Below are 16,958 nucleotides of genomic sequence, written 5' to 3'. Positions count from 1 at the left end.
TAGGTCCTAAACCAAGAGTGAACACATAACCTGTAGTAGACTTCTGATCATCAGGGTCACCAGCCCAATCAGAATCAGTGAAACCAACCAATAGAGGAGATGCTTCTGCACTGTAATGAATCCCAAACTGAATTGTACCTCGAACATAACGAAGTATTCTTTTAGCTGTTTTCCAATGAATTTCATGTGGGTTTTTCATAAACCGAGCAATAAGGCCAACAAAAAAGGAAAGGTTAGGACGAGTATGGGTCAGATACAAAAGTTTTCCTACAAGTTGACGATATAAGGTAGCATCAACTTTAGGGGAAATACAAGTGACTGAAAGTTTGGCTCGGGACTAAAAGAGAGATGAGGCTGGCTTACAGTCTTCCATGTGAAAATGGCGTAGAAGATCACAAGCATACTTGGATTGGGAAAGGGAAATGCCTTCCTTGGATTGCAAGACTTGAAGACCAAGAAAATAATGCAAGTGTCCTAAGTCTATCATTTCAAACTTATTTTTAAGGCTAGACTTCACATGGTTTATAAGGTTGGGACCACTACCAGTAAGGATAAGATCATCAACATAAAGAACAAGAATGATAAGAGACTTGCCTACTTTCTTGGTGTAGACAATATTATCAGAATGACACCTAGAAAAGCCAGTTTCTAAAAGAAAGTTATCCATTCTGGCATACAAAGCCCGAGGGGCTTGCTTGAGACCATAAAGGGATTTCTTAAGCCGACATACAAGGCTAGAGTCTGTTTGTATAAAGCTAGTAGGTTGTTCCATATAGATTTCTTCATGCAAGTCTCCATGCAAGAAGGCAGATTTAGCATCCATCTGATGGACTTCCCATTTGAAAGAGGCAGCAAGGGAAAACAACAAGGTGGATAGAGTTCATTTTGGCAATAGGGGAGAAGGTTTCAGTATAGTCAATGCCTTCAACTTGTGAAAAACCCTTAGCAACAAGACGAGCTTTATGTTTAACAACTTTTCCATCTGGTCCATACTTGGTTATGTAAACCCATTTGCATCTAACAAGTTTTCGTCCCTTTTGAAGAGGAACAAGATCCCATGTATCATTTACCAATAATGGACGATATTCTCCATTCATTGCTGCGCCCCAAACTGGATGGCCTGAAGCTTCTGCAAAGGTGTCAGGATCATAATTCGCTGAAGCTTGAGCCAATAAAGAATAGGCTTTATCAAACTAAGAACGTGTACGTCGTTGATTTGTAGGATCACCAACAAGAGCACCTGTTGCATCCCGAGTAGCACAGACTCATTTTGGAAATTGAGGAACTGAAGGAGGATCCTAAGAAGGTGGGGGAGGATTGTCATCCTCGCTATCATCATTTGAAGAAGAAATATTTTCAGAAGTAAAAGGGATAGAGAGAGGTGGAACATCCGCCGAATTAGGCTCGTAGGCTAATATATTTTCAGCAAACTTTAAATCTCTTTTAATGATAACATTTTTGAACTTAAGTGGAATAAGTCTATATGCTTTGACATCTTTAGAATATCCAACAAAAATACATTTTTCACTCTTAGGTTCTAAAGCTTTATTTTTCTCATCTGGAATATGGACCCATGCTTCACTTCCAAAAACACGAAAGTGACTTACATCTAGTTTAATTGAGCTCCATGCTTCTTCTAGAGTGATATTCTTTAAAACCTTAGTAGGAGTGTGATTTACTATGTAATTTGCACAGTTAATTGCTTCTGCCCAAAAATTAAGACTAAGTCCTTTAGATTGAAGCATACAATTAGCCATTTCCTTTAAGGTGTGATTCTACATTTCAACTACACCATTTTTTTGTGGAGTATATGGAACAATATGTTGCATTTGAATTCCATTCTGAGTGCAAAAGTTGCTGAATTTGTTGTTAACATATTCTCCGCCATTATCAGATCTTCGCTCAAGAATTTGATGTCCAGATTGTTTTTCAACAAAGGACTTAAAGGCCAAGAACATGTTAAATACTTCACTCTTGAATTTTAAGAAGTATACCCAAGTCCATTTAGAGAAATCATCAATGAAAGTTAAGAAACACTTGTAGCTAGAGAATGAAACAACTGGAAGGGGACCACATAAATCACTATGCACAAGCTGTAAAGGGGCTGAGGCGTGCCAAGAGGCACGTTTTTCAAAACTATCCTAATGATGTTTTCTGAGTACACATCCGGAACAAACACCATCTCTGCAAGATACCATTGGAATACCTGTCACCATATTTTCTTTACATAGATTCTAAAGGAAGCGATAGTTTAAGTCATCAAATCGCTCATGCCAAAGTTTGCTCACTTCATCATTATGAGCAACAAATACCGAGGGAATATTTGGTGACCCAAAGTTGTTAAACTTATACAACCTTGTAGAATCATCAGTAATGCCAGTAGATAAAATATGTATAGGATCTCTTAGGTCCTTAATTACAACATCATGAGGTGAAAATTCAACGATTTTACCTTCACCTGAATGAGTTATCTGATATACAGATAGAAGGTTGCACGATAAGGTTGGAACACATAATACATCATTAAATTGACCATTGTCTAGATGAACAGTTCCAGTCCCTACAACACTAAGAGATCTATCATCACCAACATATATATTTTTGGTGTTACAATCATTTAAAGAAGAAAACATGGCTTTGTTTTTGGCCATGTGATAAGAAGCTCCAGAATCAATGAGCCACTCATGAGAATGAGAAGAAGAAGATACATTTAGTGCATAACCAGACCAAGATGCTTGACAACCACATGTAGAAAGTGTTATTCATAAAAATGAAGTTGAAGTTGAAGGGTGCTCCAAATGGATGTTATGCTTCTTCATTGTTGCTTCCAAGGCTTCCATCTTATTAAATCATTTGGATTCTAAGTGGCCATCTCGATTACAAAAGTGGCAATGTCTATCAGTCTTCTTCCCTTTTTTTTTATTTGCCTTATCATTTTGTTGAAATGATTTTTCATTTTGAGACTAAAATTGATTAGGGCTCTTGTTTGGTTTAGGACCATTTTTTTTTAGAATGTTGCTTCTTAGGATTCTTTGAATTTGGTTGTCATTGGGCAGCTAAGGCTTTCTTAGAAGGGTTTCCAAGATTAAGAAGACCAAGATATAAAAGTTTTTCTTTCCTCTTATTAAAGAATCACAAAAGGCATCAAAAGAGGGGGACTTGTAGTCTTGTCCTTGAGAAATAAAGGCTTCTCTAGTAGAATGGAAGGTGGAAACAAACACAGAGTAGGTTGGTCCCAACTTAGTAAGAATGGAATAGATAAGGCTACCATCTTCTTTCTTAACCTTAACACCTTCCAAGAGAAGTCTAAGGGTCTTGAACTTGGACAAAAAATCTTCAATGGAAGAAAAATTATTGGGGTCCAATGTAAGCAACTCATTTTCGAGTTGATGGGCTCTAATTTCATTTTTAATTCCAAAAACTTTAGTAAGCTGTTTCATTGCTTCATTAGGAGTATCAAGTTCTGCGATATGGAATCTAAGGTCTGGAGAAATAGACATCCCTATCAACCCACATGCTTGATCTTGCCTATTTTCCCATTTGGCTACCTTATCTTCATCTTGAGGTTTGGTTTCTTGGCCTGAGGCTATTCTGTAAAGACCTTTACTTCTAAGTAAATCCACAATGTAGGACCACCATTGGAAGTAGTTGGTGCTATCAAGAATAACTTGGCATGGACTTTCCATTTTAATAGAAAATGGAGCTATAGATGCTAAAACTAAGTGTTCCAATGGAAAAACCTTGAAAAATTAGGCTGATTCAAAAAAACGGCTTCAAGATGAAGAAGTTATGGCTTTTTGAAGAAAATTTGTTGAAGATTCCGACGAAATGCATGAATGTGTGGAACTGGATGATAATATTATATTTAAAAAACCCCCCTCTTTCCAAAATTAATCTAATTATCTCACTTTAAAGAAAAGATTTTATGTGACTCACTTTAATAAATAAGTGAAAGTCAATTTTACAATGGTACTTTATGAGCTACCCACTAAATTGTAACTTAAATAAAAGATAAAGAGACTTTAGAATTATAAGTGACTCACTTTTGACAATGGGTGAGAACACTTTTACATAAAGTAACTTTAAAACATAAGTTACATGTGCTTTTTGAAAAAGTAACTCAACAAAAAGAAAGACTTGAACTCAAGACCTCTATTCGCATAAAGTAACTTTGGACCAAGCGAGTGTTGAAAATAGCAACCAGTAATGATAAAAATAGAAATGTTAAAAATAGCATTGCTATAAATATCATTCTAGGATATACTCCAACTCTGTTTAGAAATAACATCAAGAAATGCTAAAAATAGCATTGCTATAGATAGCATTTCAGGATATATTCCAATTTTGCTTTGTCCTTGAATCAAAATTGAGAATTAAAATTTGAATTTAGTCTCACTAGCTGTTTGAAAAATAATTAATTAATTTGTCTTGAGTTAATTAGTTGAAGAAATTCAAACATGAAGTCTTGATGAAGACATGCAACAGTTATCCCTTTGATTGAGGAAGTTATCCCTTAATTAAGGAGATAAGAATGAGTTGTAATTGAGTTGTAATTACTCAGCTCAGTTAATAGAGTTAAGTCCAGTTAGATTAGTTCCAAAGAGTTTGTGGGACTAATTGTGAGTTCAGTCACTTAATGCATGCATGCATGCAACTAGTGTTCTCCAGATAACTTAATATTCTCTGATAAATAACTCATGCATGTCAGTTCAGAGAAAGACCCAATTGAGATTAAAGATAAGGACATTGTACTACCAGTTGGAGGAATTTTCCTATAAAGAAAACTTATTCATGGAGAAGGAATTAACTCCTTCAGGATTGCGCAGTTATTTCAGAGGTCAGTATTGTGTGTGAGGTGAGAATCACATAGGTTGTAGCTGGAGGACCCAAGAGAAACTGTGCAAGGAAATAGGAGGCTTAGAGAACTGAAAGAAGGCACATGTGTTGTCTGTTCTGTCTATGAGCAGCAGTGAGGGATTGTACTGAGAGCTGGATAGCTTGAGAGCTAAAGCTTTGTGTAATCCTGAGATATTTCCACTTGTATGATAATACAGATAGTGAGGTTTTTAGCTGAGGCCTTCCCCATAGTATTCTTCTGTGTTTCATGTGTGATTGAATCTTCTTCTCTGTTATATGTGTTCTGATTGATCTTGCTCAAATTGATTAAGCTTCCGCAAAGTTTGATAGTAGAAGAAGATCAAGTATTTTGCTTTAGTACATTGCATTATCAGGTGATCTATAGTGAAAATTTCTACATGGTGTTAGAGCTAGCTGATCTGTAGAGAAATTGTTGGGTTGTGTTATATTCTTTCCACGACTAACCTATGTAGTGAACCGACGGGTTAGAGGGGGGCAGAGCCCCCCCTTCGTTGCATTGATTGCGCAGCGGGGGGGTCACAAGGGGGACTGCAGGCCCCCCTATCTGGGGGGTTTGAGGGGGGCGAGTAGCCCCCCTCTACGAGGTCTGGGGCAGCACCCCGAGAAAATTTTTTTTTGGACCCTATATTAGGTTGGGTGAACCTACCTATGGTTTTCGGTCTATGGTTTTGGACACGATGGTTTTCGGTCCATGGTATTAGATGCTTCAGCATGTATATATATGTATTGTAACATTGAAAGGAATTTAATGGAAAAATCAAGCCGGTAGTCCCAATTTTGGGATCTAGGGAAAAATCTCTGTGTATATGTGTTTTATGTGTTATGCTCTCGCATTGTTTATTTTCTATGTTTTAGAATTCGCATGCAGGTAATTTCTGTACAGGGTTAAAACCTACAGTTGGTATCAGAGTTGTTTTGGCTTCAAGGGGACGCCTTTTTTGTTGAGGGGTTTTGCTCGAGCCTATGGTAGACCTTGTTCAGTGGGAGATCTGTGAGATCGATTCTAGTGGCGAAAGAAGATGGCGAGCAGTGGAAAGATAGAGATCAAGAAATTTAATGGTCAGAGTTTTGAGTTTTGAAAACTCAAGATGGAGGATCTATTGGTGGATAAAGATTAGTGGATCGTGGTAGATCCGGGTACTAAACCAACGGGAGTGTCCGATGAAGAATGGAAGAAGTTGGATTGGAAGGCAAAGAGCACAAATATGATTGTGTGTCTCAGATTCAGTATTGCTGAATGTATCAGGGGAAGCTACAGCGAAGGTGTTTTGGGACAAGTTAGGGACTTTGTACCAATCTAAGTCTCTGGTGAATAAACTGTTCTTGCAGAAAAAGTTGTATAACCTGAGGATGAAATATGGAGACTCGGTGACAGAGCATCTGAACTCATTTAATATTGTGGTAAGTCAGTTATCATCTGTTGATATTAAAGTTTCAAATGAAGATAAACTCATCATTTTTTTGTGTTCTCTACCAGATTCTTGGGATAGTCTGGTTATTGCAATAGGTAGCAATGCAATTGCCTTGCATTTTGATGAAATAGTCTCATCCTTGATGACGAAGAAGATGAGACGGAAAAATATGGAGAGCTAGAATGGTGATGCCTTGTCTGTACGAGGACGGTCCCATAACAAAAACAAAAATAAGTCATCGAGTGGGAGATCTAAATCTCCAGGAAAACCTGTAAAGGTGGTGTGCTGGAAATGCGAAAAGGAAGGGCACTTTAAAAGGGACTGTAAATATAAAGCTACTGACAAAGGAAATGGATCTGATGATGCTCCTTCTGCAGAGGCAAAAACCACCTCAAATGAAGGTGGGGATGTGTACTTGGCTTCTTCAAGTACACATGTAGATCATGAGGCATGGTTGATTGACTCAGGTGCATCCTTTCACTTCACTCCCCATAGAGAGTGGTTCTGCAAGTATGAGAAATACGATGGTGGTGATGTATTTTTAGGGGATGATAGGAAGGTTAGAATCATTGGTCGCAGAAAATTAAAGTTGAAGTTGCAAGGTAGAATGGTTAGAAAACTTCTGGGTGTTCTGCATATTCCTTCATTGGCTAGAAATCTGATTTCTGTAAGCAAGTTGGATGATGCAAGTGTAAAAATAGTGTTCAAGAAGGATACCTGCAAGATGGTTCGGGGAGCACTGGTATTGATGCGGGGAGTTCGGATTGGAACTCTGTACCAGATACAAGGTAGCACTGTTGTTGATGGGTGCAACAGTTTTGTGGTTCCTGAAAGTAGAGCTGAAAATCTAGTGGTATCTAGAGAGAAGACCATGATGTGGCATCAAAGGCTTGGACATATTGGAGAGAAGGGCCTTCGAATACTTCATGGTAAAGGTATGGTAGAAGGTATGAGTAATAGCTCTCTAGATTTTTATTTCTATGAAAATTGTGTATACGGGAAGCAGAATCGTGTGAGTTTCCCCTTTGGTGGTAAGAGGGCGAAACAGATATTAGAGCTTGTGCTCAGTGATGTGTTTGGACCTGTGAAGGTTCCATCATTAGGTAAGTTTGTGTACTATGTATCATTTATATATGACTTCTCAAGGAATACATGGATATATTTCCTTAAGAAGAAATCTAAAGTCTTTGACAGGTTTAAAGAATTTAAGGCTCTGGTGGAAAACCAAATAGAGAAGAAGATAAAGGTGCTAAGGACAAATAACGGTGGAGAGTTTTGCAATAAGGAATTTGAAGAATTCTATAAGAAGTGTGGTATAGCATGGCAGAAGACTACTCCATATACACCTCAGAAAAATGGAGTTGCAAAAGGAATGAACAAGATGTTGATGGAAAAGGCAAGAAGCATGCTCAGTGGTGCCGGGTTAGGACAGGAATTCTGGGCAAAGGCGGTGGAGACAACGTGTTACCTGGTCAACAAATCACCTTCATCAACATTGGAGGATAAGACTCCACAAAAGGTATGGACTGGTAAGAAACCCTCTCTTTCACATCTGAGGGTATTTGGATGTGATGCATATGTACATGTTCCAAAGGAGAAACGAACCAAGTTGAATAGTAAATTTGAAAAGTGCATCTTTATTAGGTAAAGGATGGTTTAAAGGGTTATAAGCTTTGGAACCCAACAACAAGGAAGGTTGTGTACAGCCGAGATGTGGTGTTCATAGAGGTGAAATATGTTATTAAACATGAAATCAAACCAAAGAAACCTGAGAAGATAGAGTTTGAGCTAAAGGAGGAAGAATCAGACTCTATAGCAGAGGAGGAATCAAAAGATGAAGAGCCACAAACTCCAGGTGTAAGAAGATCAGTTTCAGAAAGAAGGTAGCCAAAAAGGTATAGTCCATCTGCTTTCTGTTCAAATTTTTTTATCTATTACTGATGATGATCCCAGAACTATGAAGGAAGCAGTAGATTCAGGCGATGGAAAACTCTAGAAAGAGGTCATGGTTGATGAAATGGCATCTTTGCACAAAAATAAGGTTTGGGATCTGGTGGAGTTGCCGGCTGGAAGGAAACCCATTGGTAGCAAATGGGTGTTCAAGAAGAAGACAAATGCATAAGGAAAGGTGGAGAAATACAAAGCTCGATTGGTAGCAAAAGGTTATTCCCAGGTGCCGGGAATTGATTTTGGTGATATTTTTTCTCCTGTTGCCAAGGTAACTTCTATTAGGTTACTTTTATCTGTTGTTGCTGCTTCTGATTTTGAGGTAGAACAGATGGATGTGAAGACAGAATTTCTTCACGGGGATCTAGAAGACGAGATCTACATGAAGCAACCTGAAGGATTTGCAGTGAAGGGTAAGAAAGAACTGGTATCCAAGTTAAAGAAGTCTCTGTTTGGGTTAAAATAGTCACCAAGGATGTAGTATCATAAATTTGATACATTTATACGGGGACTTGGCGTCACCAGAAGAAAAGCAGATCACTTTGTGTATTTTAAATTAATTGGTGACCATGTTATTTATCTGGTCTTGTATGTGGACGATATGTTGTTGGTTGGAAATGACAAAGAAATTATCCATGATTTGAAGACCCAACTGTCCTCGAAATTCGACATGAAAGATCTTGGTGCTGCAAACTATATTTTGGGCATGGAAATTAAAAGAGATTGGGCAAAGAGGAAGCTCAGGTTAAACCAAAGGAAGTATGTCGAGACAATACTGCAGAGGTTTAATATGCAGGATAGTAAACCGGTGAAGGTTCCTATTCCTGTAGGTGTAAAGCTATCTGTTGAACAGTGTCCCAAGACACAAGAAGAGGAAGAGGATATGTCCTGTGTTCCATATGCAAGTGCAGTCGGTAGCCTAATGTATGCAATGGTCTGTATTAGACCAGACATTACACATGCAGTGGGAGTATTGAGTAGGTTTATGTCAAAACCAGGGAAGAAGCATTGGACAACAGTGAAGGGGGTTTTCAGGTATTTGCATGGCACTAGTGATTATGGTTTGTGCTACCAAGGAAGACCAGGATTGGATAGATTTTTGGATATTCATGGCTTTGTTGATGCATACTGGGTTGGAGATTTGGATCAAAGAAGATCTACAAGTGGGTATGTGTTTAACCTATTTGGAGGTGCAGTTAGTTGGATGAGTAAGAAACAATCTGTAGTGGCACTATCAACTACAGGGGCAAAATACATGGTAGCCACTCATGCAAGCAAGGAAGCAGTTTGGTTGCAGAGATTGTGTTCAAGTATGGGGTTAGCACAGGGAGCTATAAAGATAGACCATGACAGCCAAAGTGCAATTCTCTTGGCAAAGAACCCTGCTTATCATTCAAAGACAAAGCACATTGATGTTCAGTATCACTTTGTGAGGGATATGATAGAAGACAAAAAGGTGTTGCTGGTAAAGGTGGACACTTTGAAGAATATTGCAGATGCATTGACAAAATATGTAAGCTCTAAGAAGTTCTCCTGGTGTAGAGAAACAATGGGCATTTCAAGGCTGGAAAAATGACCAAACTCTCATATGGCCCCCTGTGGAAAGAAAACAACAAGTAGGAGAATGTTGGATTGTGTTATATTATTTCCACGACTAACCTATGTAGTGAACTAGGGGGTTAGAGGGGCGTGGAGCCCCCCTTTGTTGCGCCGATTGCACAACGGGGGCATCACAGGGGAGGCGACAGGCCCCCCTGTCTGAGGGGTTTGAGGGGGGTGGGTAGCCCCCCTCTACGAGGTCCAGGGCAGCACCGTGGGAAAAAAAAAAATTTGGGCCCTATATTAGGTTGGGCGAACCTACCTATGGTTTTTGGTCCATGGTTTTGGACATGATGGTTTTCAGTCCATGGTATTGGATACTTCAGCATGTATATATGTATTGTAACATTGAAAGGAATATAATGGAAAAATAAAGTTGGTAGTCCCGGTTTTGGGATCCAGGGGAAAATCTTTGTGTATATGTGTTTTATGTGTTATGCTCTCGCATTGTTTATTTTCTATGTTTTAGAATTTGTATGCAGGTAATTTCTGTACAAGGTTAAAACCTATAGAAATTTCTACATGGTATCAGAGCTAACTGATCTATAGAGAAATTTCTACAGTGAGCTATTTTAAAAGGTTAGTAATTTTTGGAAAAGAGGAAGGGGGGTTTTTTTTTTTAGTCACTGAAGCTTTGGGGTGCGTGCTTACTTGAAAAAACTTTTTCTTTTGTCTACAAAACAAAAACCACAAAACCCAACACGGACAAAAAAAAAACAAACCTTACGGCTTGAAGTTAGCTTTAGCTGGAAACTAAATATTTTTCTCAATGTTTCTGATTTTCCGAGATCACACTAAGGCGCGCAGAAAAGAGCATATGCATGAGAAAAACATTTCCTTTCTATTTCTGATTTGCCTAGGTCGCACAGAGTCACGGGGCAAAGAGCATACGCAAAAATGAAAGGTATAGATCTGGTAATAAAAAATAGAGAGCTAAATAAACTGAAATAAATAGAGAGATGAATAGCTAGAACCACAAATAAAGACTACATACCTCTAGATCTTTAAAATGACATAGCTAGGGCCACTGGAAACCTTTTCGTGTGAAACAAAAGGGGTTCCTCACTGGAATAGATGCTCCTAACACAATAGAGCAGTCCTTTCAGCCTGAAAGCAATCATAAAAAGTATATTTAGGAAACGATAGTCGGATGCAGTTGTACCAGCTTCAGATTTGGATCACCAACGGATGCAACCCTCAAATAGCTCCGATACCATGTAGGAATTTACAGGGTAAGTTCCTCAGACAGAACACCAAATGACATTGCTCACAAACAGATCACAGATCAATACACCAGTATTCTTGACATGGTTAAAACCCTCAAAGAGGGAAACAGTCCACAGCCTGAGCCAACATGACCACTTCAGGAAATTTATTAATAAAAGAATAAAAATTTACTTAAGCTTCTCTCATGAACAGTTACCCTACAAATGACCCTCCATGCTCTTTAAATAGAGATCGTGGACCAATCGGTTGTTAAGCCACGTATCAAGTGTCGGTAATACCGAGGAGTGAATGAACCATCAAATCACTTCATGTCTAGAACATATCGTGACCGTCAAATTGTAAGTTACAAAAGTACATAGAAAAAACACACTTTACCTAAATCTACACTAAACCAAGTTATACTTAATTATTTCCTGTGTGTCGGAATATCCTAACATCCTCTCTTAACTATGTGTTGGTGATTTGGATGGATCCGTTCTAAATGTAGATATCATACACATTTATACAAGGGAATCAGATCGTAAATGAAAGAAAACCCCTAAAATCTCAGACAAATTCAACCATAGACGAGGGAAAAATAGCCCCTAGCCAATGCCATTCATTGAAATCAGGGGCCGATTGGAAGTGAATGAAAATCCCACCTACATTGTGCTACGTGCAAACAATTAATTCAAGGTGAATAAGGGCTTGGAATGAGTTATGAGCCATTCCTAAAAATCGGAGGGGGGTGATTGGAAGAAAATCCCACCTACAAACGCTTTTTTCAAGGCGAATCAGGGCTTCGAACGAAAATTTGGAGAGGAGAAATATATTTTATCTCTAATTGTTTCCATAATATTGGTGGCTAAATTTTTTTTATCTCTTACTTTTTCCAAAATTTATGGGCAAACGATAGAAAAATGGTGTAATTTTAAAAATTCATCAATCCAAAATATAAAATCCTTTAAACCTCTCCTGTGTGTATAGATTCACCCCTAAAATTTTCTATGCTCATTCCTTATGTTCCAAAGTAAAAAACCCTAGAATTAGGGCCCAATCTTGATTTACAATAGGATACTTGTTATAGAAGATCTCCAACCTTCAATTGTTTTTGTGATTCCATTCCTATTCACATATGAGTGTCCAAATAAGCTGAAGAATTAAGACCATAATGTTTAAAAAAAATGCATGCATTGAACGAGTGCACCATGTCCTATGCATATAACATACATAGAAAATAGAGGAAATGACCTTCAAATCCTCTATAGACAATTTTATCCCATGAAAGGGATTTTTTATGTAGTATATAACAATCAAATAAAATGGGAAACTTTGGGCTATATGTTCTGAGCCCAAACTTGTTTCCGGATCAAGATGAGGAAGATTGATGTGGCTTATAGCTAGTTGATATGCCTCTTTGATTGTGAACATACCCTTCTCTTTATAGTCCCATCAATTTTTTTTTATCCCTTAGAAAGTGGTATCTTTTATTTGTGAAGTTCTTCCATTAATGTGTCTAGATCCGCTTGATCAAAAGTTTGAGGCCATCTTTCCTTATTTTTCCATTCTCTCCACAAGGTGTGCTCCACTATCTAATGCCAATAATTTTCTAATGTCAAGAGACCTTTAGATTTCATAAGCTCTTTTATAACAAGAAATTTCATCCTACCACCAAATTTTGGATACTACTTACACGAGTTCATCCAAAACAAGGTATCCTTTCCCTATTTGACTTCTCATAAACAATGTTGATATATGATGAGTTTATTAGTGCTATCCAAATTTCATATGGAAGATCCTTCAATAAGGTTTTTCACTCTCAATTATTGTTTCCATTATTGATAGGGGTTGTATTTCTCACTCCAAATTTCCCTCCATAACTCCTAGCCACCTTGGATCCACCCCACCATAAATTCCCCCAAAAACATTATCTAGATTTTTTCATGAAGACTAGGACCTCCTTCTGTTGTGAAGAAATAAATTATCCTAGGATAAAAAGGCCCATTTTTTTTCCATCATAGACTCTCCCCAGATAAAGGATCTATATTTAATCTTGATCAATATGAGGATTACATTGGGCACCGCTAACGTAGAGAGAAGATATATTAGAAGGGCTTGCAAGAATGATTTTAACAAGACAAATTTGCTAGCGGAATTTATAAATATGAAGTTCCAACAATCTAGTTTTTTGGATATTTTCTAGATTGATTCCTTTTAGTGAATAGTTATGAGGGATTTGTCTACCAAAGGTACCCCTAGATATTTAGCATGGAGAGAACTATGCCAAAAATCCAGCAATTTGTCCAGGTTCCCTTGCACTACAAGATATTATTAAAGAAATAATTTGATATTTACTTGCATTAGTGGATGTACTTGAGGCCTCTATGAAGTCCTCTAGGATTTATTTTACATCTCTATCTTCTCTTATCGGAGGAACTCCCATTAGCATCTTATCATCAACAAAATATCGATGGGAGATGGGAAGATCAATGTCATAGGTTCTTAATCCTTTTATCTTTCCTTGTGCTATTAGTACCTTTATGGTGTGTCACAACCCTTCTACAACAAGAATAAATAAGAATGGAAAGAGAGCACATGAAGGCTTGCATGTTGAGGAAGGAGATCCATTGAGAGTCACTAAGAAGAAATGGGTTGTAATCAAAGCTCCCACCTAGTTAATCCAACTACTTAAAAAACCAAGGTTGTGAAAAAACTGAAAAGATAAGCCCAACTAAGTTTGTCAAATGCCTTAGATAGGTCAAACTTAACTAGAATTCCTAACTTTTTATAATTTTTTTCTTCTTCAGTAAATAGAGGACCTCATGGTATACTACCATTACACCTAAACTTTGTCTTTCTTCCACATTACTAGCTTGCTCCGTTAACATTAGATTTGGCGGGGTGGATTTCGATTATTTTAAATTACCTTTGAAATAATATTCTATATCAAATTTCATGAGGCCATTGTTTTGAAGCTACCAAGATCCTAGGCCTTATTGGAATTGGGAACTAGTGTTAATAATGTGGCATTCAAGGCTAGAAATAAAGAGCATGAACTATGAGATTCCTCCACCAGGTCATGGTTTTCTTTGCCAAGGAAGTGCCAACAAGCCTAGAAAAAATATGTCGTGATCCCATCCATACTCGGTGCTTTGTTTTTGGCATGGATATTACGACTTCTTCAACTTTGGAATATGATACATTTCTCATTAACAAAGCATTATGATCTAATTGAACCAACAGTGGGATATTTTCTGTGATATTTTGAATTTGTCTCCATCGAATTTGATTTAGTTCAACTAAAAGAAATCTATAATATCTAACCCATTATTTCTCCATCTCTTTGTAATTTGTAAGTTTTCACCCTAATTCAGATTTGATAAAAATATCTTGTTATGATGTCAGTGTTTGATCATCGATTTATGAAAAAACTTTGTGTTCTTTTCCCCTTCTCAAAGTTTGTGGATTCTTGACCTACAATGAGAATTTCTACATGGTATCAGAGCTAACTGATCCGTAGAGAAATTTCTAGAGTGAGCTAGTTTAAAAGGTTAGTAATTTTTGGAAAAGAGGAAGGGGTTTTTTTATTTTTGAGTCACTGAAGCTTTGGGGTGCGTGCTTATTTGAAAAAACTTCTTTTTCGTCTACAAAACGAAAACCACAAAACCCAACACGAATAGACAAAAAAAAACAAACCTTATGCCTTGAAGTTAGCTTTAGCCAGAAACTAAATATTTTCCTCAATGTTTCTGATTTTCCAATATCACACTAAAGCGCACGGAAAAGAGCATACGCATGAGAAAAATCTTTCCTTTCTGTTTCTGATTTGCCCAAATCGCACAGAGTCGCGGGGCAAAGAGCATACAAAGAAATGAAAGGTATAGATTTGGTAATAAAAAATAGAGAGCTAAATAAACTGAAATAAATAGAGAGATGAATAGCTAGAACTGCAAATAAAGACTGTATACCTCCAGATCTTTAAAATGACATAGCTAGGGCTACCAGAAACCTTTTCGCGTGAAACGAAAGGGGTTCCTCACTGGAATAGATGCTCCTAACACAATAGAGCAGTTCTCTCGGCCCGAAAGCAGTCATAAAAAGTAGATCTAGGAAACGAAAGTCGGATGCAGTTGTACCGGCTTCAGATTTGGATCCCCAACGGATGCGGCCCTCAAGTAGCTCCGATACCATGTAGGAATTTACAGGGTAAGTTTCTCAGATAGAACACCAAAGGACACCGCTCACAAACAGATCACAGATCAATACACCAGTATTCTTGACGTGGTTAAAACCCTCAAAGAGGGAAACAGTCCACGGCTTGACCCAACGAGACCACTTCAGGCAATTTATTAATAAAAGAATAAAAATTTACTTAAGCTTCTCTCATGAATGGTTACCCCACAAATTTCCCTCCATTCTCTTTAAATAGAGATCATGGACCAATCGGGTGTTAAGCCACGGATCAAGTGTCGGTAATAACGAGGAGAGAATGAGCCATCGAATCACTTCATGTCTAGAACATATCGTGGCCATCAGATTGTAAGTTACAAAAGTACATAGTAAAGAAACACACTTTACCTAAATTTACACTAAACCAAGTTATACTTAACTATTTCCAATGTGTCAGAATATCCTAACATCCTCTCTTAACTATGTGTTGGTGATTTGGATGGACCCGTTCTAAGTGTACATATCATACACATTTATACAGGGGAATCAGATCATAAATGAAAGCAAACCCCTAAAATCTAGGACAAATTCAACCATAGACAAGGGCGAAATAGCCCCTAGCCAATGCCATTCATGGAAATCAGGGGCCGATTGGAAGTAAATGAAAATCCCACCTGCATTGTGCTACGTGCAAACAATTGTTTCAAGGTGAGTAAGGGCTTGGAATGAGTTATGAGCCATTCCTAAAAATCGAAGGGGAGCGATTGGAAGCAAATCCCACCTGCAAATGATTTTTTCAAGGCGAATCGGGGCTTCAAACGAAAATTTGGAGAGGAGAAATATATTTTATCTCTCATTGTTTCCATAATATTGGTGGCTAATTTTTTTTTTATCTCTTACTTTTTCCATAATTTATGGGCGAACGATAGAAAAAGGGTGTAATTTTAAAAATTCATCAATCCAAAATATAAAATCCTTTAACTTTCTCCCATGTGCGTAGATTCACCCCTAAAATTTTCTATGCTCATTCCTTATGTTCCATAGTAAAAACCCCTAGAATTAGGGCCCAATCTTGATTTACAATAGGATACTTGTCATAGAAGATCTCCAACCTTCAATTGTTTTTGTGATTCCTTTCATATTCAAATATGAGTGTCCAAATAAGTTGAAGAATTAATACCATAATGTTTAAAAAAAGATGCATGTATTGAATGAGTGCACCATGTCCTATGCATATAATATACATAGAAAATAGTGGGAATGACCTTCAAATCCTCTATAGACAATTTTATCCCATGAAAGGGATTTATTATGTAGCATATAACAATCAAATAAAATGGGAGACTTTGGGCTATATGTTCTGAGCCCAAACTTGTTTCCAGATCAAGATGAGGAAGATTGATGTGGCTTACAGCTAGTTGATATGCCTATTTGATTGTGAACATACCCTTCTCTTTATAGCCCCATCAATTTTTTTTATCCCTTAGAAAGTGGCATCTTTTATTTGTGAAGTTCTTCCATTAATGTGTCTGTATTGGCTTGATCAAAAGTTTGAGGCCATCTTTCCTTATTTTTCCATTTTCTCCACAAGCTATGCTCCACTATCTAGTGCCAATAATTTTCTAATGTCAAGAGACCTCCAGATTTCATAATCTCTTTTATAACAAGAAATTCCATCCTACCACCAAAATTTGGATACTACTTACACGAGTTCATCCAAAACAAGGTATCCTTTCCCTGTTGGAC

This window comes from Pinus tabuliformis, chromosome X, assembly GCF_031772625.1.
Source record: "Pinus tabuliformis cultivar Carrire ecotype Pingquan chromosome X, CPIR1, whole genome shotgun sequence".
Taxonomy (NCBI): domain Eukaryota; kingdom Viridiplantae; phylum Streptophyta; class Pinopsida; order Pinales; family Pinaceae; genus Pinus; species Pinus tabuliformis.
Note: the sequence above shows the minus strand (reverse complement) of the source record.